At 41.6% G+C, this 24057-nt stretch overlaps 1 protein-coding gene across 1 annotated transcript in view; it reads left to right on the top strand.

Annotated features, from left to right (window-relative positions):
- The window catches only part of TMEM132C (transmembrane protein 132C), a 594252-nt gene that overhangs the window by 42477 nt on the left and 527718 nt on the right, over positions 1–24057 (top strand). The window lies entirely within an intron of this gene.

Here is a 24057-nt window from a genome sequence, read left to right as displayed (position 1 = left end):
ACAGTGTATACAAGCACTGTGTATACAAGTACTGTGACTCCTTGGGCCATACCCCACTGTGTATACATGTACTGTGACCTTCTTGGCTTTACCCCACAGTGTATACAAGCACTATGACTCCTTGGGCCATTCCCCACTGTGTATACAAGCACTGACTCCTTGGGCAGTAGCCCACTGCATACTTTTCAAAAAGCATTTCAGGAAGATTGTGAAAGCAATGGTAATGTGGACGTGTACTGCTACATCTTAGAGGCGTGTCATATAATTGACTTACATCCAAATGTAAATGCGCCCAAAAGCAGTTAGCAACATCTACTTATTGATGAAAACACACTAATTCTTTTCAGAAAATGCATGTAGCCATAGGGATCATTGTGCCTTATAACCAATGCAGGGAAATGATACTAATGATCCCATTTGAATGTATATATTTCTGTTTTTTTTTTTATATAAATGCTTCAATCAGGGAGATTGGCAGACTTTTCAGGGAGAGAGGGAGATCACTTATATTTCAGGGAGTCTCCCTGACAATGAGGGAGAGTTGGCAAGTATGCCACTGTTTATACAAACACTGTGACTCCTTGGGCCATAGCCCACTGTGTGTTCATAGTGTTCACAAAAGTGGCAGTCCCTGTTGCTGAAGTGCTTGGTTTGTTAAAGTGTGCATGTACTTTTTAATATCCAACATAAGGGTGTGTGGGAGGGCCCAAGGACAATTCCATCTTGCGCTACCTTTCATTTCTGCCACTGCTGTGTGGCAATGTTTCATAAATGTGCTTTAAACTGCAGTGTCTGTGCCGCTGCTCTGTCACTTAGTAACCAGCCAGCTCACTGCAGCATTTGGCCAATAATGGTGAAAACAATAATGTGAGCTGTGAGGTGGTCTAAATTGACAGTAAATTAGTGGAAATTCGTGTTATTGAGGTTAATAATACTCTAGGAACAAAAAAAGCCCAATTTATGTTATTTTAGCTTTCTTTGTAAATTTCTGTAAAAAATCCAAATCCCAAACCAGTCACGGTGGTCTGGCAAATCCAAATCCAAAGCTGGATGACGAATCAGAGCCAAATCCAGCAAAAATGTTCCAGCGCACATCTCTAGTACAGACAGGTCTTCTGCTTCAGTAGCCCATACAATGGGATTGGTCCCTGATTCAGATTATCTGTAATTTCATGCACTGTAGCCTGTCTGTGGACTGAACAATCTGACCACTCTTTGTTTGAGCATCTTTATTTAACAACCATAGGCCTTGCACTGCACTCAGACCCATTGATTTGTCTGCTGGCGATGGTCCACTCTGTATGCACTTATAGAACCGCCGCCCTCGAACAATTCACCAGTGCAGCCATTTTGCTAATGCTTGCTGCGAGCCCCAACAATCATTTCACATTCAAAGTACATCAGAACGCGTTGTTTACCCATTATTTCATGAGTGACACATTTCATTAGTCTCAATATAACTTCACCTTTCCATTCTTATACAGGTTCAGATATCCTCCATCAGCATTATATGCAAAATAGACATTGTACTTTCCTTAAAATCACCTGGTGGTCATTATAATTTGGCCACGGTGTATGATTGACTATAGGGAGCTTATGTCACAAGGTAAACCTTTACATAAATAGCACTTGCCACAGTGGCATATACTACAAAAAAATACAAATATTAAAGATAAGATGCAAATTACTAAATTTGAGAGAGAGAGCAAATGATATAATTGGAAATATGGCAATATTTTATTGTACACAGCAGTTTAAATTGTAAATAAGATATATTTTATTGAAGGTTGTAAGCGTTATTTAGTTATTTCCACCTCCATTCACTTCAAACCCATCTTGGTCACCTCCAATGTCTGTATCCTGTCAGCTAAATATAACCAATTGTCTGTCATAACTAGTCGGCAGGCATTACAACCTTCATGGCAGGTTCATCAATTTTATTACCTCCCAGAGGCTCTAGTTGAGAAGATATCCTTCCATTCTTTAGGAGCAACCAAAGGACCAACCAACTCAGTGTTGAACCCTTGAAGCAATCAATCACAATATTATTGCAGTGAAGTCTGTAGAGTATTTGTTGCAGAATCAGAATCATTTTTTTTAAAAGCATCTTATAACATTGATAAATATGTGTGTGCAAGTTCCCTCACCATGAATAAAATATAATTCCAATTTCAAAACACCTTATTATTGTTTTACTAACGTAGTTTAATTGTAAAAGTCTAACAGTCATAAGTTAGAATGGAAACACCGCTCAGTGTAAAAGGTGTCATTACTGTCGCTAGCAATAATAAGATTCTCTGAAACTGCAATCATAACAAATATTTGTTGACCTCTCCTTTAAATGCGAGTAAGGTTTTGAGACTTTTTTTTGCAAACTATATTAACATTTGGATGTGCAGGTCTTCTGTCTAATACCACAGTACCTCTAGACTTGTATAACAGATCTTTGCATTGCTGCTGTAATTTCTCTTAAAACACAGATATGGGTCAGTTATTTGTAACAGTGTTTTCCTCTCTTCTGCTGTATCAGCTAATAGCAACTGTCGGATGCCTTATGTCTTTTGCAGTTGGTGAGGTTCCAAAATCCACAATGTTTGATATTACGGTCTCTCCTGGGAAGCAACACTTTGGGCTATTTCTGAACTCATCCTTTTGAAGCTGTTTATGGAATTTGCTAAAATAAAATCATTTTCAGTCCCAGAAACCCTGTAAATTTATATGAAGCATGACCTGACATTTCTATTATAAATGACCTTCTGCCTTCTTGGAATCATCAGTGACTTATGTAAAAAATAAACATAAAACCAATGTGTTTTCCTTGATCAGACCCTAATTATGTAAATGATACGTTTCTCCATCTCTGCTAAATTGATTTTTCAGAAACAAATCGATAACATTAATTGACAGATTTGAAAAAAGTTGACATTGAGGGCCTGATTCAGATTTGGGAATAGAGGAAGAGCAAGTTAACTGTGTACCTGGACAAAACATTTTGCAGTGTGCAAATACTGTACATAACAATTTTATGCATGTGGGGAAAATCCTGGCTGCTTTTTTACATAGCCTACAAATGCTCACTACAATTTAGATTTCAGTTTGGACACACCCCTCCCAAATCTAAATCTCTATGCACAGTTTTAATCTGACCCACCTGCAGTCAGCGGCAGATTGGCAATTGAATTTAGTGGGAACATTCCTTGTGGGCCGACACGCTGTGGGGCCAGCTCCACTGTCGGGGGGGGGATTTTTTTCATGGCCCAGGCCCCCAATGCATGACAGGCAGCTCACCGGCACCTGGCAGAGCGTCCCGCGGAGGGCTCTTAGTATCGCGACAAGAAGCTGTCAGACCTTATCTAGCAAGACAGTGCTCCTCCCCAGTCCAATAACTACGACGGACAGTCAGCTGCCCCAGAGTACAGAGTGGATAAAGGAATGGATTTGCTGCTGTCACTGTTCCCTACACGCAGCACTTACAGGACAGCATTCACACCAAGCTAGAAGCAGGTAACTGGCCTAGGGGGTCGTGGGCACTGGACCCAGGGGTGCTACTTCTACAGATGACGAGTCTCTCCATTCACCCTTCCCTGTGCATTACATCCTTTGGCCCCCACCCACCACCTTCGTGTGAGAGACTGTCCTCTCCTGCTGTGTGTGACAGCCTAGCCCTACTCTTTCTGCAAGTGACAGCCTGATTCCCCCTCTCTCTCGCGTTAGCCAGCCTCTCTCCCCTTTTCTCCTACCTAACTCTCAGCCATTTAGTTGAACCTCTCCTCACCCTCCAGGGAACTGTGTGTGACAGCTTGTCTCCCCCCCGTCTCTTTTGTGCAACAGTCTGTCTCCCCCCTCTTCCCTGCTAATGACATCATGACACCCCCTACCTTTCCTACATGTTACAGCCTTTTATCTTGCACCCTCTCCCCCAGCGTATGATAGCATTTGATATTTTCTGTCTCTGACCCCCCCATATGTCACCTCCCCTTTCATTGTGACAGCTTCTGTCTCATCCCCCCTCCCCTGTGTTGACAGGTTCAGGGGTATATTCATGAAGCAGAGAAGAGCCTTGTTTAGCTGAAATCAGGGCTCTTCTCTGCTTCGTGCTATTCATGGAGGAAGTTTACCGTGGAGTAGTGTATTACTTCTCCTGCTGCCCCCCTGCTCCATGCCTGCATCGCATCACTATACTATTGTATGATGAGTGCGATTCATGAAGGAACGGAAAGCTCAGCTTCCGTTCCTCTCCTGCGGTACAGATTCGTCATCTGAGGATGGCATTATCTGTACCTCAAGCCGAACAGAGCAGGGAAGTAGCGTATGGGAAGGAGTCCCGGGTTGTGAACAGGGATCCTTTCGGATCCCTTCGCCCCCCTTTGCCCTTGTCTGGCTCCTTCCGCTGGACACTGGGGCTTTGTGCAGATGACTTAGCACTGCCAAGTCAGACTCGGAGTGCTCAGTTTCACTGCACCGGACCTCGATAATTAACACAATGAATAGACCCCTGTGTCTCTTATCCCCCTCTGTATTTTATTGTGGCTAGTGCTGACTACAATCCTGCCTGTATTTGTGTCGGACCCCTCCTACATTTTATTTGGTCCCACCTACATGAGACCACTTTCAGAGTTGTTCTTCAGGGCCACTTTAAGTTCTCTATCCCCCCTGCCTGCAGTGCAGCATGGTTTTACCAAGATTCACAGTTACTTGCTCCTTCTTACTCTATACCCAAATCTGTATCAGGCCCTGATTCTCATTGTGTGAATGAATACATAGTAATGACAAACTTAAATAATCAATTAAGATATTCTATTTTTCTAATTATAAACTTAAAATACCGGAGTGTTGAAATGTACATTAAATAGGACAGCTTCTAGACACCAAAGTTTAAGATAATATAATATGTATTTGAATTATTGAGGAGTCCATTCATTATGTTAATTATTGGGGGCTGGGTGGTCCTGCTAATTAAGTATCCAACTCGCTGTGAGTAGCAGCAGTAGATACATGGTCACCAAAGCAATTCAACATTGCTCCGATGCGGAGACAGCTGATTCGAAAATCAGCTGTATCGGCGATCCCCATCAATGCTCCTTCCGAAGCAGTGAAACTTAGCGTTACCGTGTCTGACTCAGCAGTACTAGTGCGCCTGCATGAACTCGGCTTCAGAAAGGCGCACAAAGCCCCCGACTCCGGTGGAAGAAGTCAGACAGGTGTGGGAGCAAATGCTATCTGAACATGGCAAATGCTCCCACAGTCAAGCTTGATTAATTTAGGTCCCCATACTAGTGTATAGGAACTGCAGGACAGATCGGGGCTGAAAGGTAAGCAGGAGATATCAATGATATCTCCTGCATTACCTTTATAATGAATAGCCCTGATCATTACATTCTACAAAAGTAGGTGAAAATTTAAATTTTCACCTGCTTCTGTAGAAATCAAGTGATGATGAATGGACCCCTTTCTACTCTGTTATTATGATTATGATGATAATGATGATTATTATTATTATTATTATTATTATTATTAGAATTGTGATTAACTTTTATTTATAAGGTGACACAAAGTGTCCTGAAAAATAGAAACATTCCACAGTAGCCGAGTATCAGAGTATAAGTACAATATATAACAGCACACCTTACACCATAGCATAAACATAGAGCGTATAGCATAAGTACCAAACATTAATATAACACCACCGACTGGTAGGACAGATAACATGGTTTAGGGCAACTTACTGAAGCTAACAGGAATATACAGTGGTGAGTTGCGTGAGCAATGTCAGTCTGTGATGGGGAGAAGAAGACAAGGAACCAGAGCACTGGTGCCATGGAGTGTGCTAGAGAAGAACAGGGAGGAGGGTCCTGTCTGTAAGAGCTTACATATTAAGGGTGAACTGTGAAGGATATATGGTGGTGGGGAAGAATATAACTAGGAATGATATATGGTGGAGGGGTAGAGAATAAAAGTATTGACATCTTATTTAAGATTACATTATACATATATATAAAAAAAAAAGTGTGTTACAAAGATATAAAATCCATAAAAACACTAGAGGCTAGAACATTATCATCGAAAAATTTGATTTATTCTGTCTAATCGGACATTTTTTTGCCCATTACGCCTTTTTCTAAAGTATAGATTAAATCACAACATCACCTATATACAGTACATAAAGATGTTTAGTGTATATAACCTGTAATTTGCAAATGACATTCCAAGCTTTTAGACAAAAAAACTAAGAATGAAATAAGATTTCAGTCCCTAGTTCATGTTATTGATCATTTGTACATATGCTGGCTGTGACCCTCTCATGTTTTCCATAGCCCTTACTCTAGAAAAATGCCTGTAATTATAAAGTATGACAAATGTACCTGAACAGTCTATACAGCATTTTGTTTTTACCAGTACGTCATCAAATATTGAAAACTAAGTCGCTGGTCAGTGTTGGGTATTAGGTCAGTGCTTACATACAGTAGCTTAGAGTTAAATCAGGTATTTGTTTCTGATTGAGGAAACAAGATTGTGACAGATATAAAGAAAACAATTTAGACTAGAGGTGTGTGCTGACCCTCGTGTTTTGGATTTGGATTCATCTTCGTGTCTTCATTTTGGTTTTGGATCTGGGTTTTTTTTTTATATCATAAAATGTTGTTAAAAAGTGCTAAATTCATGTCATTTTTGCAAACCAACCCCATAAATTTGGATTTAAAATCCAAAGTCCGAACCACAGGAACATCAAAACTGCGACTCGGATCTGTACAGATCTCCTTAGGAGATCAAGATCAGATCCACAAATCGGATCTGTCCGGAGTTATGAAATTCAAGTAGATTTGGATTTCTGGAGAACCGCACATCTCTAATTTAGACAACACAAATTTCCAGATAAATGGCCTATTTCTCTTCCTGTACTGTCCAGGTCCAGAGAGATAGATAAGTTTAAAGGCTCACTCCACCCAAGTTAGATTTTTTTGTCTACATTCCCTCTGCCACAACTAACTGGCACATAGAAGTTGCATATTAGACAATAATTCACCCCTCCCAGCGCAGCAACTGCTTCTTGTCCCAGAGCTGATATCAGGTAGCTGTTCACTTCAAACTGAAACTGTGCTGTGACGTTTTGTAATGTAGGTTGTGATTGGACAGAGCTGTTGACTAATGACACTCTTCTGCCAATTGTCCATTTGGAGATGAGAAGTCTTGTAGTATTTGCAGGTGTGGTTTCCAGTACAGAATCTCAGTATGAATAATTCTAGTTTAACAATACATCCCAACATCATCCAGGTCAAAATACGGACATGTTTGCTCCATTCATCACACAAGAGGGGGCATTGCCACATTCGAGACATTCACATCACGTGGGGGCATATCACTTACACTGGTGGCATACATTGCACTTGTGAAACATTAAGTTGCTACCAACAACACTCTTGTTCATAAAAAGACCACTGCATTGTAGTACACACTTGGCGCCAGCACCTGCTTACTATGATGCTTACTCTGAAGTTTAACGTATTTGCCAAAATTGTAAAACAATTTCCAGGGACACGTCACTGTTGTGTCAGTACAACTGAAAGACCTTGGCAATGTTTACATTTACATACACATATTTAGTACAGTTTATCTCATACACCTTACCCTATCAAGATAGCAGTCCTGCCTTCTGTTTTTATGTTCTTGCTTAGTAGGAGGGTCAGTAACTCGGACTCCGTAAGCTATCATCTACACTACATTGTTTCTCTGCTGGCAAATGGCTGAAAGATAATAATGGGAGTTGTAGTTCAGAAAAAACTCCAGAGCTACATTTACCAAATGTTATATGGGAATTTGTTACTTCTACCTATTGGACAAAGCTGTTTACACTACTCCATTGTGTTCTCTCCTGCCTGGAAATAATGATCCTGTTTAATAATGGAGCAACATTCTCTCTGGGTATGATTAGTGTGGAAGACAGGTGACCCTAGGTCTCATACTGGTCACTGTGTCCCTGCAGCAGCAACGATTATATGTATGTAACAGAAGTGCATTAAACTTTTGTACTATGGTAGTATGATTTTACAGCTGCAACTTTATATGTTTCCGATTATCCATTTATGTGGCCAGTAGAGACTAAAATCACATAAAATGTCCTCAGAAAGTTACTGAAACTGCTTATATTTGAAAGGCTCATAATATTTTCCAGTGTCACTCAGCAAGCTTCAAAATACACAATCAAAAAACAAAAGCATCATTTGCATTGTTAGCAACATATGAGTTAAATTTCTAATGACACTTGATTACTATGCAGGTACATCTATACAAAAAATTTACAGTCTGTTGCATGCACTCAATGGGTGTTATTAACACACCAGAATAATGCTGGAGAGCAGCAACAGCTACAGGCTGAGTAAAGGTGCGTACACCCGGTACGATAAAACTGCACAATATGAATGATAACGATATCGTTATCGTTCATATCGTTCATTTTTTGGTGCCTACCAACCCACAAACGACCAGCGATGCGCAGGCACGTATGGACGATAATGACATCATCCATCGGCCGTGGATGCAGGTCAACCTGGACAATTTCATCCAGGTTACATACTGGTTAAACGATAACGATCATCCAGCACACTGGGAAGGTGATATCATTATCGCTGACTGATCGTACCGTGTGTACGCACCATAACACTTAAAGAGCTACACTGGAGGGACAGTAGGTGACACTGTTCTTTAAGTTATGATAGTGTACAATCTTGCAAAGTGTCATCCATGTTGTGTTATGTAGTCTTACCTGTCTATCGCACAATCTTTCCTACGTGTTGAAGCTTAAATAAGAACTGTACTCTGCACCAAATATGCCTACATGCTGGCCTACAACTCAAATGCTTTTCTTTTGTCATATTTTACATATCTGTGTCTTAGCATCTGTTTGTATACATCTACACCAGTTTTCTTTTGATTTTCAGTTCTAAACCCAAATGCAAAAAAGCAAATGTCCTATTGTAAGATAAGAAATTCTAATTTATATAAAGGTGTGCGCTTACTGTACAGTGACATTCCCACTTTAGTGGATGTCCATCAGGACCATAACTTGAGGCATACTTGCCAACTCTCCCTGATTGTCAGGGAGACTTCCTGAAATAGAATCAGTATGACCGGCGGTTCAAATCCAGAAAACCGGCAGCCCCACAGAGGAGGTAATTCTGATCGTCCTAAGGTAAGTACTAACTAACCTAATTCTACCCCCTAACCCTAACCTTAGGGGTGCCTAACCCTAACCTCCCCCCCAAGTGCCTAACCCTAACCCCCCCTTCTCCGCAGCCTAAACCTAAGTCCCCCAGGGGGGGTGCTTAATCCTAAACTCCCCCCGGAGGTTCCTAACCCTAACCCCCCCTTGCCCTAGCGTAAACCTAACCTCCCGGGGGGTGCATAATCCTAAACCTAACCCTCCCCCCCTGTGGCTGTCCGTGCCCGGCGCACGGCTTACCTTCGATTGGTGTCGGGCTCCTGGCATAGGTCTAATGACAGGCATCTGGGTTTTGACACCTGTCATTAGTGCCTTGCCGGGATTAAGCAGTCGGGAAGCCGACGGTCAGGATTACGTCCGTCGGCTTCCCGACTGCTTCTCCCTGACATAGTAGCAATCTCCCTGTCTCTCTGAAGAGTCTAGCAAACTCCCTGATTGCACTTTACCCTCATTATGTAGCTGTTATATATATATATATATATATATATATATATAAAAAACAGAAATATATACATTCAAATAGGATCATTTCCCTGCATTGGGTATAAGGCATGGCTATGGCTACATGCATTTTCTGATAAGTATCAGTGTGTTTTCATCAACAAGTAGATCTTGCTAACTGCTTTGGGGCCCATTTACATTTTGCTGAAATTCAGTGTTATGACACGCCTCTCAGATGTAGCAGTACACGCCCACTTTACCACCACGCTCATACTGTAGGTGCTGCTTTCACAATCTCCCTAGTAGGCAGGTATGACTTGAGGTTGGCCTGGATGGCACAACAACAGGGGCGCTGGTCAAAATGGGGGCACCATCCTTGTCATAGGCAAAACTACAGCAGGCCTCCTGGCCTGACAAACAACAGGACTCCTCTAAGAGGAGTCACAATGCCAGGCCAGCTGTGCCTCATCCAACATTATAGATTATGCAGGTGATGCTCCCAGTGGCGTAACTAGGGTATATGGATCCCAGGGTAAATTTCAAAATGAAGCCCCCCAACCCCCCCTATGAGCGCGAGCCGAAGGCGTGGTCGGCAAAAAATGGGCATGGTCACAAGGGGCGTGGCACATGACACACACCCCTCTCTCATCACTCTGAACATTCCTTTCCATACCATATGCACCTTAATGCAGTGCCCCCAGTAGTGGTTCCCCTTATGCAGGCCCCCAGTAGTGCCCTAATACAGTACCCCCAGTCTGCAATGTCTCTAGTCAAAGGAGTAAAGTTGCAATTTGATTATTAGGGGGGCAGCAGAGGTAGAGGGGTCAGTGGAGAGTTTCACATCCAGCTGTGTGCTTTGTAAGGAGCTTCTTGTGCACCAATCAAGACAGAGACAGTAAATCAACATAGAGAGGTTGGGTTCAGGTACAAAACTAAAACATTTATAAATCTATGCATAAGTTTTTTTTTTCAAATAGCTGATAAAGAATTCCTGAAAGTGCAGCTGACAGTTATGATAATAGCCTATTGTCAATATTTGAGCAAAACTCAATAAACAATTGTCTTTCGTGCATAGTAGCCACAACACCTATTTAGAGTTGGTGCTGCTAAATTGCTTCTCTCACTAAATGTAATGATTAATAATCTTAATAGACAGCTACCTGTACCACAATAGTGCCACTTCGGTCCAAATAATGAAAAATCATACGTAGTGTGTTCCAAAAAATTAGACTGTTGTGAGATCGATTTGTACATTTTTAGATTACATTGTGGTATCCGATACAGCCCTGATACACTTTTTTATGTTCTAAGATTATATATTTTTTAAGTAGGCTAATTAAAGGTGCCCATACACGGTGCAACAAAGCAGCCGATCTGACGGATTGGTACGATTTGGCTGCTCTATCATACCGTGTATGGGTATGCGGGTGGGGGAGGGGGGAGCCGGCATATCGGGCGGTCGGCCACCCGATCTCCCTGCGTGTGGGGACCGTCCAATATGTCGGACGTCGGATCCCCCATCGCGTCGCATGTTACAAGTAAAGATATAAATGTCTGTTTACACATTTGTACTAAGTAGCATGTTCTCTTCTCTATCCGTTGTAAGCTACATCTCATGCTGCAATATGAGGAGTCAAAATCATGCGCTACACACAAGTACACCAATCCATGGAGATGTACTGTTTTGGGTTCGGGGAGAATTTGGCCTGTCAGGTGTTTTAGCCTTCAGACATAGAGAGGTTCTAGCTGCCAGTGTATAAAGCAAGAAGAAAAAATAGACCATTTGCAGAATTTCTTTCAGTAAAATAATATTTTTTTTATAAAAAAGCAACACATCAAATTACTATGCTAATAATTATTTTGTATTGTATACCAGTTTGAACATTGGTTTTAGCGCATGTTCTTGTCATATTTTGTTGTTTGTTATTACTCTGTCTTGTTTTATTGCTCATTTGTTCCCAATTGTAAAGCACAGTGAAATATGCTGAAATTTAAATAAATACTAATTAATAAAATTAACAAATTAAGTAAAGTTTTGATCCGAAAGAAATTATATACAGAATGTCATTTACTAATGTTTATTCAACATTATAGAGAAACTCTGATTATCATTCTGAACATCAGTTATCTGAAATGCCATTTATCAGAATATGATCTATAGGAACCATAAATGATTGTTAGATATATTTAATAAATATTTTGTTTGTACTGTACAGTTCAATGTTTTGTTGCTTATTTTCTGTTTGATTCCCTGATTAAATATTTTATTTGATGGTATATTATCCCATAAAAAACTCAATTGTGTCATACAATTATGAAAAAGAAATGCAACATGCATACATAGTTAAATGCATGTTAAATTATACAAACAAACTGATTATCCAAATTACCCTTGTTCCCAATTAGTTTAAATAATTGGAGTCCTGCTGTAGTTATCACTTTCTTATCTAATGAGTCAGTTCACCTAGTTAAACTTCTGAATGACACCGCTTATCCCCAAGCACTGCACTTACTGATGATGCCGACCTGGCCCCTTTTGCATGACGCAATGACGTCATGCGCTCAGGGCGTGAGCCAGAACAGGGAGCACTTGTGCCCTGTTATAGTCTTGGGTAAGGTAATAAACAAATTAAGAATAACATAATTAAAAGGACATGGTAGAGTATATAACAGATAATAGATTGAAGATTATGATCGGATAAAGCCCAAAAATTAAAAATAAATTCTTGAAGACCAACCTTGTGAAAAGGACTAACATGAAGGCTAACATAAATAGTGCTCAATCTATCTCACCTTAACAGGTTTAAATGAAAATGGATTGCTACTCCCCTGGCACAAAGAAACTGAGGTAAATCACTCCTATGTGACAGGGAAGGGCAGTCCAACTTCATTAATACAGTACCTGTCACCACAGGGGCAATTGCACGCTTATGAATGCTAGCACTTTTATGACTTTTAAAGCACTAGTGCTCAGAGCCCACGTATGAAATGGATAGCACTCAATAGATAGTCAATGAAAAGGTCGTCAGTGTCTAGGTAGAAACCAACTGGTAGACAGGCAATAGGTTGACAAGTACAAAAGGTCAACATGGTCAACAGGGCGATGCACAAACAGGTCGACATGGATTAAAATTGACATGTACAAAAAGTCATTGGATGGGCGACACAACAATGGTCTCCACATTTTTTTTTTTTAGGGTTAGGCACTTACTGGAGGGTTAGGGTTAGTAGCTTCTAAAAGGGTTGGTTAGGGTTAGGCACTTACTCCGACAGTTAGGGTCAGTCATTAGGAGGGGCAGTTAAGCACTTTCCAGAGGGGTAGGATTAGGCATTTACCCCGACGGGTTAGGATTAGGCACCAGTAGGGAGGGTTAAGATTAGGCACCAATGGTAGGGTTAGGATTAAAGAAAAGTATTTATATATATGTTGACCATTTGTGTGTCGAACATTCCAATGTCGGCCTTTTGTACCTGTCGATTTTTACCTATGTCAACCTCTTGTGTGTCGACCTTTTGTATCTGTCGACCTATTGCCTATCTACCAGTTGGTGTAAATCTTTTGACTGTCTATCTAAATAGTGTAGATCTTTTAATACACACCCGTAAAAAACATCCCCATTTTGTGTTTAAAATGTTTAACTCTCTGTATACTTCTTAAACAAATCACTTAAACAAACACAATATAGCATCTGTACTGTCATAGCAGAAAATATAAATCTGATAATATGTACATATTACAGGCTATTTTTTTAAATAAGGGAATAAATGAATCGTTGGCTTTCATAAAGTACTTTTGTGGTCTTGTGGACTGAAACGTTCTACATAAAAACAAATTTAATATCATTTTATAGTGTGTTATGTGAGTTTAGGATGATTTGCAGTTGTCATTTTCTGTAGGAACAGGGAAGGCATAACATAAATATTTAATGGCAAACAAGATTTATAGCAAGTTGTAAATTAGCGTATTGCCAAATGATCAGGAACACAGTAAGGTTTAATAGCAATAACAGAGTTCTGCGTGCGAGTCTTGAATAGAAAATAAGCATTATGTGATGTAGATGCTACTGCATGTTGTCTGATTGATAAAACCAGCTATGATATCCTTACAGTAATGGTTCGTCAAGATGCATATTATATGTACTATTTTGTAGTGTATTTATTTATATATATATATAGAGAGAGAGAGAGAGAGAGAGAGAGTATATACATAAATACATTTTTATTATCGTCAGTAGCATGAGAAAAGTGGAGAAGATAATCCGTCAGTGAGATGCAGAATGAGTGTTTACAGACTATTGTAAATAATGTATTATTTCTATCAGGAAATATATGAGACTTTCATTGGACAAATGTCGGTTTCACTTCAGTATTAATTACCAAGCCCATTAGGCCATCTCTGGCATTTTGTATTTGAGGTGTAGGAAGGAATATATTTGACTCTCTACATTAATGCATGCACTTGATTTGCAGCTAACAGTTCTGGTTAGCATCATAGTTTGCGGTGTACAAACCATATTCTATACTTAATAAATGTAGTTTTGGAAGGTTCACATGTGATTCTGTCATAAACAATTTTATCAACCACACGCTTTCCACCTGTCTGTAATTATAATGCTTCATAACATCATTTTATTTCTCCTTGTGCCGAGGATCTGATGCAGAATAAGAGAATTAGGTATCTTTTTGTATTTTCTAATCATTTCTCAGACACGTGGGTGGAAACTTAATTACCTCCTATGTTTCAGTTTAGCCTTTGCAGGATTGCTGGCAGGCTATTAGAAGAAGCCTCTCTATTCTGATGCCAGCTTGTTTCCGGAAAGGTGTCACTTTCCCTATATGTCATCACCTCCAGCCTGATTCACTGCTCTCCCTACCCTATCCATGCCCCACACATAGCTCAAAAATGTGTGGAGTCACGTATGAACATACATAAACCTCTGGCAAGTAAGATTGTTAAACAATGCTGAATGTTGGGGTCTTTTTTTATTTTATTTTGATTTAAAAAAGCAAGAAGGCTAAAGAGATGTGTGAACAGCTGTGTCATCTTATATATACTGTAAGTCTACATTAAATAGCAATTTTTGTATTGATGCATATCAAAAAGACTAGCAGAATGTTATGTGGTTATGTCTATCAAACCAAACATGTATGTGTTATGTCTGTGTCAGACACCAGGTATTCTGCCAGTGGAAACGGCTTTGTAGGGCATTTATTTTAGCAGACAAGCTAGTGTGACGGGGACAGATCTGTGATTAGGGCCTCTAGGCTACCAGATGGCAACCACTTAAGTGGAAGGGAGCTGTAGAATTGTAAAAATAAAAATGACAGCTGGAGGCAAAATAAATAAAGAACATGTTTTAATCTATTTAGCGTTGTAAAAATAGGAAAACATTTATATTTGTTCTCCTTTAAAATACATTCTTTAATCATAATTCTCTCTGTTATCCAGTCTTCCAAACACAATTACATCAACCTGACTCATCAGTCATCAGTGTCTAAGTACGAGCCTGTGACCTGTATTTCTACCTGTACTTGGGGATGGATCGCTAGTTGCAGTTACTGTGCTTTCTGTGTATTGCACATCATGGCAGTGTTTACAGTTTGTGTTGTCCTAAGTCATTATAAATAAAATTACAACCTGCAGTTCACAGTGCAAGACTTGTTCAGTTGGTTCCTGGAACAGATCAACTAGCAAAAAAATAATAAACACAAAAAATAAAGGAGATGTTGCATGGGGTCTATTTAATAAACTAAAAATGGCTTTTCTCCAGCTATAGCCAATACACACTTGAATCTAGACAAGTGTGTATAGATAGGCCTACTGTGATGTTTGTACTCTGCTGTATTGGGGCTGTGGGAGTTTCAAAATTGTATTTTGTTGGCAAGTCGTTGTTTTTGCACAATGACAATAAAGAATTTAAAAATCAAATTCATTGCGCCATCTCCTCTGCGCACATGTGCGTTGGTCACTTCCGGGGAGTGTTCATGCGGAACCCTTACCCAGTCATTTCTGTGGTTAACGCCATATGGAGCATGGTAAATCCAACAGCCTAGCAGCCCCATAGATGGGGACTGCTTCTGCTTTCAGAAATGGAGAGACTATGGCATATATATATATGTGCTTTGGTCCCCTCATGTTGAATCTCGGGTAAACCTAATATTTGTGTATACACCCTAAAAAATTGGTATTTCTTAAATTATTATTTGATAAATAAGCCTCTATTATTTCTTGAAAAGTGTGGAGAAATCACTGATTACCAATAGATTTCATCGGGGCTTTGCAGAAACAGTATTCATATAGATGAGAGAAGCAAAGCTACGCTCATCTTATTTGGAAAATATAACGCCATTTCTAGATGTGCTATATGTCTCCTTACCTGCAGAATTGGAGATAAGCAGGGGAGAGACATTCTTTGCTCAACCCCTATGTACAGAGCAGCAGAACATTTGTAGCTCGACACAAATAAAATAATAATAATTAATAATATCCCTGACAAGCATTTCATTTTACAGACAGTACCATTATCTGACCTTGCTGTAGCGTTTCCCTCTCCATTCCCTAAGTAAAAATAAAGACTGTGTTTAGATTGAGTAGTTATTGAAAAAAAAATCTTCTCTATATCCTACTTTGATGGACAACACTGTAGTTCTATTTTTCACGTCTGTTGGGTGTAGTGCGCATTTTATTATCTCCTATGTGTGGACAACTACAATGTACTGCTTCTCCTTTTCTGAATACTACAGAATCTGTACAGGATGTGTCCATATCTTGTATATATGTACAGGTGTAAAGGGACACATCTTTTCTTCTACATTCTGGAGGAAATTACCTATGCATGTCATTCATTTATATATTATACAAGGAAAAAACCTTTTCAATATAATGTTTTTTTCTTTATTTATTTATTTTCAGTGCAAAACTTGAGCTAGAAAAGTTGGACCTAGATTATGGCTTTTTGAACTATGCACTATAAACATAATTAAACTCCCCATATTCAGAGCAGTCTCTAACAATCAGAATGTCACCAAATTTGGTAGAAAGACTAATTAGGACATGGGAAGCCGGGTTCCATAAAAAAAAAAAATTAGTGAAAAAAATTGCCGATGGGGGGAATATGGCGCTCGCTGTACAATGTGAAAACAATGTGAAAATGGACAGACAATTGAATAACAAGACTAAACTGTAATTAACATTTACCTTTACTGTGTTACACTAATGATAACACATCACATTTCACTCTGTTTTCACATTGTACAGCACCTTATTCTCCCTATCAGCAACTTGTTGCACCAAAATTGCAACAATATTTTATTTTTGTTTGCAGAATCCTGCTTCTCATGTCTTAATTAGTTTCCCTACCATTGGTGACATGTTGATTGTTTGCTCAAGCTACAGATGGCTCTGAATAGGGGAGGTTTAATTATAGCCACCCTGTTTATCAAGAATTCCCTCATCCCTGGGCATTTTTCAAAGTTCCTAAATATTTAGTAGTATTATTTATTTGTCTTGTGGTTTTATTAAGCATAGCTCTATAGCAGACTCGGATATAATTTGATGCTTCATTTTTTATTAAACTACAACTCCCTGCATGTTCTGCCTGCATCCAATCCTTTTCATCATTAAAGGTTCTCTAGATCAAACATCAGCTAGAGAACTACTGCTTGCTTGTACTACAATATAAGCAGTTTATTTTCTTTCTTGTATTATTAGTTTTTCACCTCCTAGCAGCAGCCATTGTCATGAATTCTCTATTCTTGGGAATTATTGTCCTCCACAGTGGGAAATACTGTAACTATGTACACATTTTTTAAATCTTCTATTATATCTGTGGCTATTAATTAAGTCATGAATTGCATGGAGCAGATCTATTGTGACAGTATTGTTGAAGTATGAATAGTGTGACATGCTTTGTTACAATCTATTATATCCATTATTTAGCATGCTTAAGATATGGTTTAGGCTCACACTGATCTCAACGATAATTGTAGCAGCAACAATAGTAGTTTAAATGAATGTCACTTCTATATTACATAGCAAGCTTTCATCATAAATATTATGTCAGGGGAAGCTCAAGAGTTATTGTATATTTTCAATAATTGTAGGTACCTTTCAGACATACGCGGCAACCGGGGAATTTGGCTGAGGCAGGCCAAATTCCCGGGATTCTCGGCATGTCTGAAAGGGGTATTAGTGAAAAGTGAGGAACAATATTTGCTGAGTTGTAGATGCCAGGAAACCATTAACAATCTATAAAAGACAAATACACTTTTCACTCTGGAGTACAAAAGAGTGAATGCTATCCAGAAGCATGGGTGAGAGTACCCCTTATGCCAATGCATTAATGAAGAGAATATTTTGAAATATTTTTGTCTAATTAAGGACAAAGATCCAGAGCTGGATTTAGACCTCAGAGGGCCCTAGGCAAGATACCAGGTTGGGGCACCCCTCCCTCAAATAATCCTGTACATATATTATAGTAGGTGCCGCTGGAGCAAGATACACACATCAAATTATATACACACATCATAATTATAGGAGGTCTGTCTAAAAAGTTTGGTGAATAATCTGATATATCTGTATGCAACGCTTGCAACAAGGTCGCTCATGCGCACTGACATGCATGGACATGTCTGGACCTGCCCCCAGTCGGGGTTTGCCCGAGGCCGCCACCGCACTGCCATTGCATTAATTTCAACAGAGTGTCCCGAGCAGTGTGCGTCGAATAGCAATGGAGCAATGGAGATGCCGAAAATGCATCTAAGTCGCAATGCGATGCGACTTTGACGCACCAGGAGACTGTGCTCATTAATTTGATAAGTGACACTTGTATATCTGTGTGCGACTGAGTCTCTCAATCAGCATGTGAAGTGCTATGATGCAGTAACAGCAGCTTTTTTACAAGCCAAGTGGACCGTGCAAGTGTAGTAGTGCGCCGGGGTTGTGAAGTGACCCTTAATATGATCACTTCACTAATAACACATCACATAGGGCCTCATTTATCAATGAGTTTTATCATTAATGAGAGATAAAACTCAATGCATATGATAAATGGTGCTCCAGCCAATCAGCTCCCAACTGTCATTTTTCAAACGGATGACAGTTGGGAGCTGATTGGCTAGAGCACCATTATCATACACAATGAGTTTTATCACTCGTTGTGAATGACAAAACTCGTTGATAAATAAGGCCCAGAGACGGGTTCCTTTCAGAGCCTCTGTCCCTACTTTTTTTTTTTTATACATTTGGGTGAAAAATAATTTCTTATAGCAGCAATAAGAAGTTACAATTATCAGGTATAAAACCCGACAATTGATGAAAATGCCCTTCTATGTTTCTTTTTTTTTTTCTATAACTTCCTTCATGGAACCGTCATTCAACTTGTAATTCATATCTCACATAATTTAGATTGCCAATGTCATTAAAACTACATTAAATACATAGAGAGTAAAATTTCAGACATTATACAACATAAAGTTGACAAAGTTCAACTGTATACTTGTACTAATTCACAAGAATATATGAAATAATGTGACTAAGACTAAAGCTGGGTACATAACTGTACAATAACACTTTCAATGCCATTTTACTTTCGCTTTCACTAACGTTCGGAAGTCCCGATCACAGTGCCGATATGCACATACACACCTGTATAATCTAACTTGTGATCTTCGACCCCCATCTGACCAAAATGTAGGATGAAACCATTGTACCACGGTATACACTCTACCGTTTTCAGGCATGCTGACTTTCCCGCAATGGCTTAGAGGCTCCCGAAAATCGAGTGGTGCCCCGGGCTTCCCGTAAGAGAGGGCAAGTCTCCCGGGCTGTATACCACCCCCAGTAACCCCTCACACCCCCCCCCCCCACACTTACAATGGCTTACCTGGTGAAAGTGGTCAGTCTGGAGGGGGCCAATGACGTGATTCACGTTGAATCGCGTAATCGTAGCTCCGCCACCTGATTTACAATGCCGGAAGTCTTGGCATTGTACAGCAGGGGGTGGGGCCGCAATACGTGATCACATTGCCACACCCCTGCACCACCCACCATTGCCACTGCCACGCCGCCTGCAGCACTGATCTGGCTGCCCCTGCCCAGAGGGGGCAGCCAGAAGGTCGGCATGTATTATTTCATGCTGCACTGATGCCAGTGGCGGATTCAAGGGGGGCGATTAGGGCAATCTCTAGCAGAGTCCGTCCTAGACTATGTCTCAACACTCCTGCACAGAATAGGTTAAGGTCCCACTCCTCCCTTTAGCTCCTGTACACACCCCCATAAGCCTCTTATCTATGGACAGGCTGCCTCTGTACTGTGCTAAGAATGGAGATCTCTGACTGTGTTTTGCTGTGAATGGAGATCAGAGATCGGCGGTGGAGGCTGCAGTATCTGGAAAAGTTATTTCTTTGTGCAGCCAGCACACAGCCCATAACTGGGCTTAGGGCACACAGCTCCTGCACAAGTCATGCACCGAGTGCTGGGGGCTTTTCCCGGGATCCTGGGAGAGGGGGCTGCTAAAAGTTCAGCTCATGGAGCTGCAGTCTACAGAGTTGATCATGTAATAGCAGCAGCAGGTGTGATCGTGTCCCCTCTCTATCACTGGCCACAGTCCATCCTCTCTAGTCTGCACACGAGGCAGCATATACTCCCTGCCCTGCCTCTCCCAGGAAAGTGTATGCACATCTGGGCACCTGGCGGTTGCTGGCACATGGCTATTGGCACCTTCCAGTGCCTACTTTCAGCAGGGTCTGGTGCTGTGTGTCCCAGGCATTGCGCACTAGGAACTACTTACACATTTCTGGAGGGGAGATGCCACGGGATGGATGCCCTGCAGTGTGCCTGGCAGCCCTGGTCTCGTCATTGCTCTTACAGTAGCATATGAGTTTGTATAGATGCATTTAGCACACTTGCATTGTACATGTACACACATACATAGGCCGGGATGTACAAACACTAAAATGTGGTCAAAACTTTGAAATGTGCAGTTTTGACCACATTTCCCATATGCACAAATCTTTGGAAAGTTTAACTTTCCAGAGCTTGTGCCCGATAGGCAACGTCAGCCATAGATGGCATTGCCTGTAAAAGCCTATGGGTCTGTCTGTGCTGCTCCTGCCCAGTCCACTCAGTGTCCTGTCACTGGGCATGGAGATGGCTCATCGCAGCTCCTTGCTCACAGCGTATCACCTCAGCATGATGGTATACAAGCTGCATGCCACAGTTCCCTCCAAAACCACATTATGGGTGCAGCCATATTGCACTCACTCTGAATCAGGGCCGGCCTTTTTTTTCTTTTTTAGAACGGCCTCCTGGCCGCTCGCATAGCTGTGGGTGACCACCCACAGCTATAGCGAGCGGCCAGGAAGATGACCATCGCGATCATCGGGCTTGTGACGAGACCCTTGTGGTAGGGTCTCGTTTCCGCAAGCCCCAGAGAGATTTCGGCTCTAACAGAGCCGAAATCTCTCCCACTGACATCACTTGTGATGTCAGTGGGGCTGGCCCCAAACGGTAGGTGTTCACATGGGAACACCTCCATTTGGGCAGCCATCCCCCCGGCCCGCCCACTAAAGGGGGCATGCTGTCACTCAACATCGACAGCACGCCCCCTTCGGTACGAGACCCGGAGCGACGGATTGCCCATCGCTATCCGGGTCTCGCACATGTGCCGCCATCGACCTGGTTGCGAGCGCTCAGCGCTTGCGACCGGGTCTGAATCAGGCCCACTGTCACCTGACGCTCTTCCTCCACTCAGAGCACTGCTCCAAGATCAGCTGATCACAGCATCCAATCCCTGGGGACCCACCTCTATAAATTCAATTTCCTGACTGGCTCCGGTTGCCAGTACATCGTCGCTTCTGCTGAAGTTACAGCTCTGTGCTGAGCTCCCACGTACTCTGTATCTGAACGGTTCCAGTCCGTAACATTCCAGTTCCAAGTCTGGTATTCAAGTCTCCAATTCCATCTAATTCTCCAGTTTGGTTTTACCACTGAGACTTATTCATATCTGGCTCCATCGGTTCCAGCCAATACCTCCAATCATTGGTTCCATCCGATATATTCAAACATCGGTCTCATATCGATCCAGTTCTTCAATTCATCAACATTGGTCTCAAACTGATCGAGTTCTTCAATTCATCATCATCGGTCTCAAACCAATCCAGTTCTTCAGTTCAACAATATTGGTCTCAAACCAAACCAGTTCTTCAACTCATCAACATCGGTCTCAAACCGATCCTGTTCTTCAGTTCATCAACTTCTGTCTCAAACCGACCCTGCTCATCAGTTCAGCATCTCTGGTCTCATACCGGTTCTACTCATCAATCCAGCATCATCGGTCCCCAATCCGATTCTTTGCAGTATCATCATCTCCAGTTCTCATTCCAACCTGCTGTTTAATAAAGACATTTCATTCCTGTCCTCAGCTTCGGGCCCATCATCCTCTACAGTTCATCTACCTCCTCACAGTAATTCATGAGGAGGTCCTGGCTCAAGCCACCCAGTTTAATCCACACCTCCCAAGTCTCCTATTCAGCCTCCCATGTCTGTTCTGACCAATCCGAATCTTCAGGCGTGACACCAGAGCTTGGTACATTTGGAAATGCGGCCTAGATAAAATTTTGCCCGCCTTTTTACCCTAAAACATAAAGAAATAGGAATAATCCATGTGAGTAACGAACTAAAAAAATAAATAAAAACCACCTGTAAAGGGGAGGAGTTGGACCAGAATGGGAGGAGTCAGGATAGATAATTAAATCCCCCCCCCCTAAAAGTAAAGTCTTGATCCACCCCTAGCTGATGCCAAATCTAAACATAGTAAGCATAATGGACTGGTAAAGGGTGTGATTAACAGAACATAAACCAACTAACATACAGGAAGAGAACAGGAGTACTGGAAGCATTACATCACCATTTTATATACTAGTGCTTAGTATAGAATACATTCTTTTCACTCTCCCACCATGAGTTTGAACCAAAAAAAGCTTGTGCAAAAAAAGGAGAATCAAGAAGCGTCGTAGCTGGACCAAAGATTGGCTGCAGAGACGAGACACCTATTCCCATATGCCATTGCTGAAGGAGATTTGTAAGAACAATCCTGATGACTTCAAGAATTTCCTGCGTATGGATGACCCTAAAATGACATAAAAACTTTTATGATTTTTTTGAGTGAAAATATATGATAAGAGCATGTGTTAAATGCCTAGACAGTATACATGAAATTTGGCATAGCTACAGGCTATTAACTGGTGTACTGAATCATGGAAGCAGCCACTATGGATTTGTACATGTATTTTGTTCTTTACATAGTACATGTCGCTTCAGAATAAAAATGTACAGAGTGTATGCATTTATATTGAGCCAGCTGCAATGCATTTGCACATTCCATGTTTGACAACAAGTGACAAATGACATTTCATTAAGGGAAAAAAAACTATTTTTACATATATCATACTTACCTACTCTCCCAAAATGGTCGGGAGCCTCCCGAAAGCCGGGTGGCGCTCCCGACCACTCGGAAGATTAGGCAAGTCTCCCGTAACCGACCCGCTCCCCCCCCCCACGCCCCCCTCCATCCCTTGCCGCCCGCACTCCCCATGTGACTGCAGCACTTACTGTGCGAAAGTGGGCAGTCCGGGGGGCGATGAAAATGCATCATTGTAGCCCCGCCTCCAGCATTTCAGTGCCTGTATTATTGTCTGTCTACAGCAGGGGGCGGGGCCACAATGATGCAATCGAGCCACTACGTCCCCCGCACCGCCCACCTGCTGTGATGAGAGGCCCGACCTGGTAGCCCCCTAAAGCCTAAAAGTCTGTAAGTATGCATATATTGCACAGTTCCACAATCTCAATGCCATATAAACGGTATGTAGTCAGGAAGCCGGTGGTCGAAATAACAACCACTGGCTACCCGACTGTGAAATCCCGGCATGGGACTAATGATAGGCGTCTAAATACCGACGCCTATCATCAGCCCCACGCCAAAATCCCAACGCCCTGCATACCAAATGTTGGTAAGCCGGCGTTGGCACCTGTTAGCCGCGAGGGGGGGAGTTAGGTTTAGGGACTCCCGGGGAGACTTAGGGTCAGACAACCCCCTGGGAGGGTTAGGATTAGGCTAGGGGAAGGGGGGATTAGGGTCAGGCACCCCCGGGGGGAGGTTAGGTTCAGGAATCCCCCCCAGGAGGGTTAGGCTTAGGGAGTTGGGAGGGGGGTTAGGTTTAGGCACCCCTGGGGGGAGGTTAGGGTTAGGCACTAGGAGGGGAGGTTAGGGTTAGGCAGCCCTAAGGGAGGGTTAGGGATAGGGATGGAGAGGGGAGGGTTAGGATACTTACCAAGTGCCGTGGGTATCTTCATCTTCCAGACTTCCTGGTGTCGGTATTTCATCCGCCAGGCTTAGGTC

Source organism: Taudactylus pleione, unplaced genomic scaffold (assembly GCF_031769625.1).
Source record: "Taudactylus pleione unplaced genomic scaffold, aTauple2 ptg000282l, whole genome shotgun sequence".
NCBI lineage: Eukaryota > Metazoa > Chordata > Amphibia > Anura > Myobatrachidae > Taudactylus > Taudactylus pleione.
Note: the sequence above shows the minus strand (reverse complement) of the source record. Positions and strands in the feature narration are given on the sequence as shown.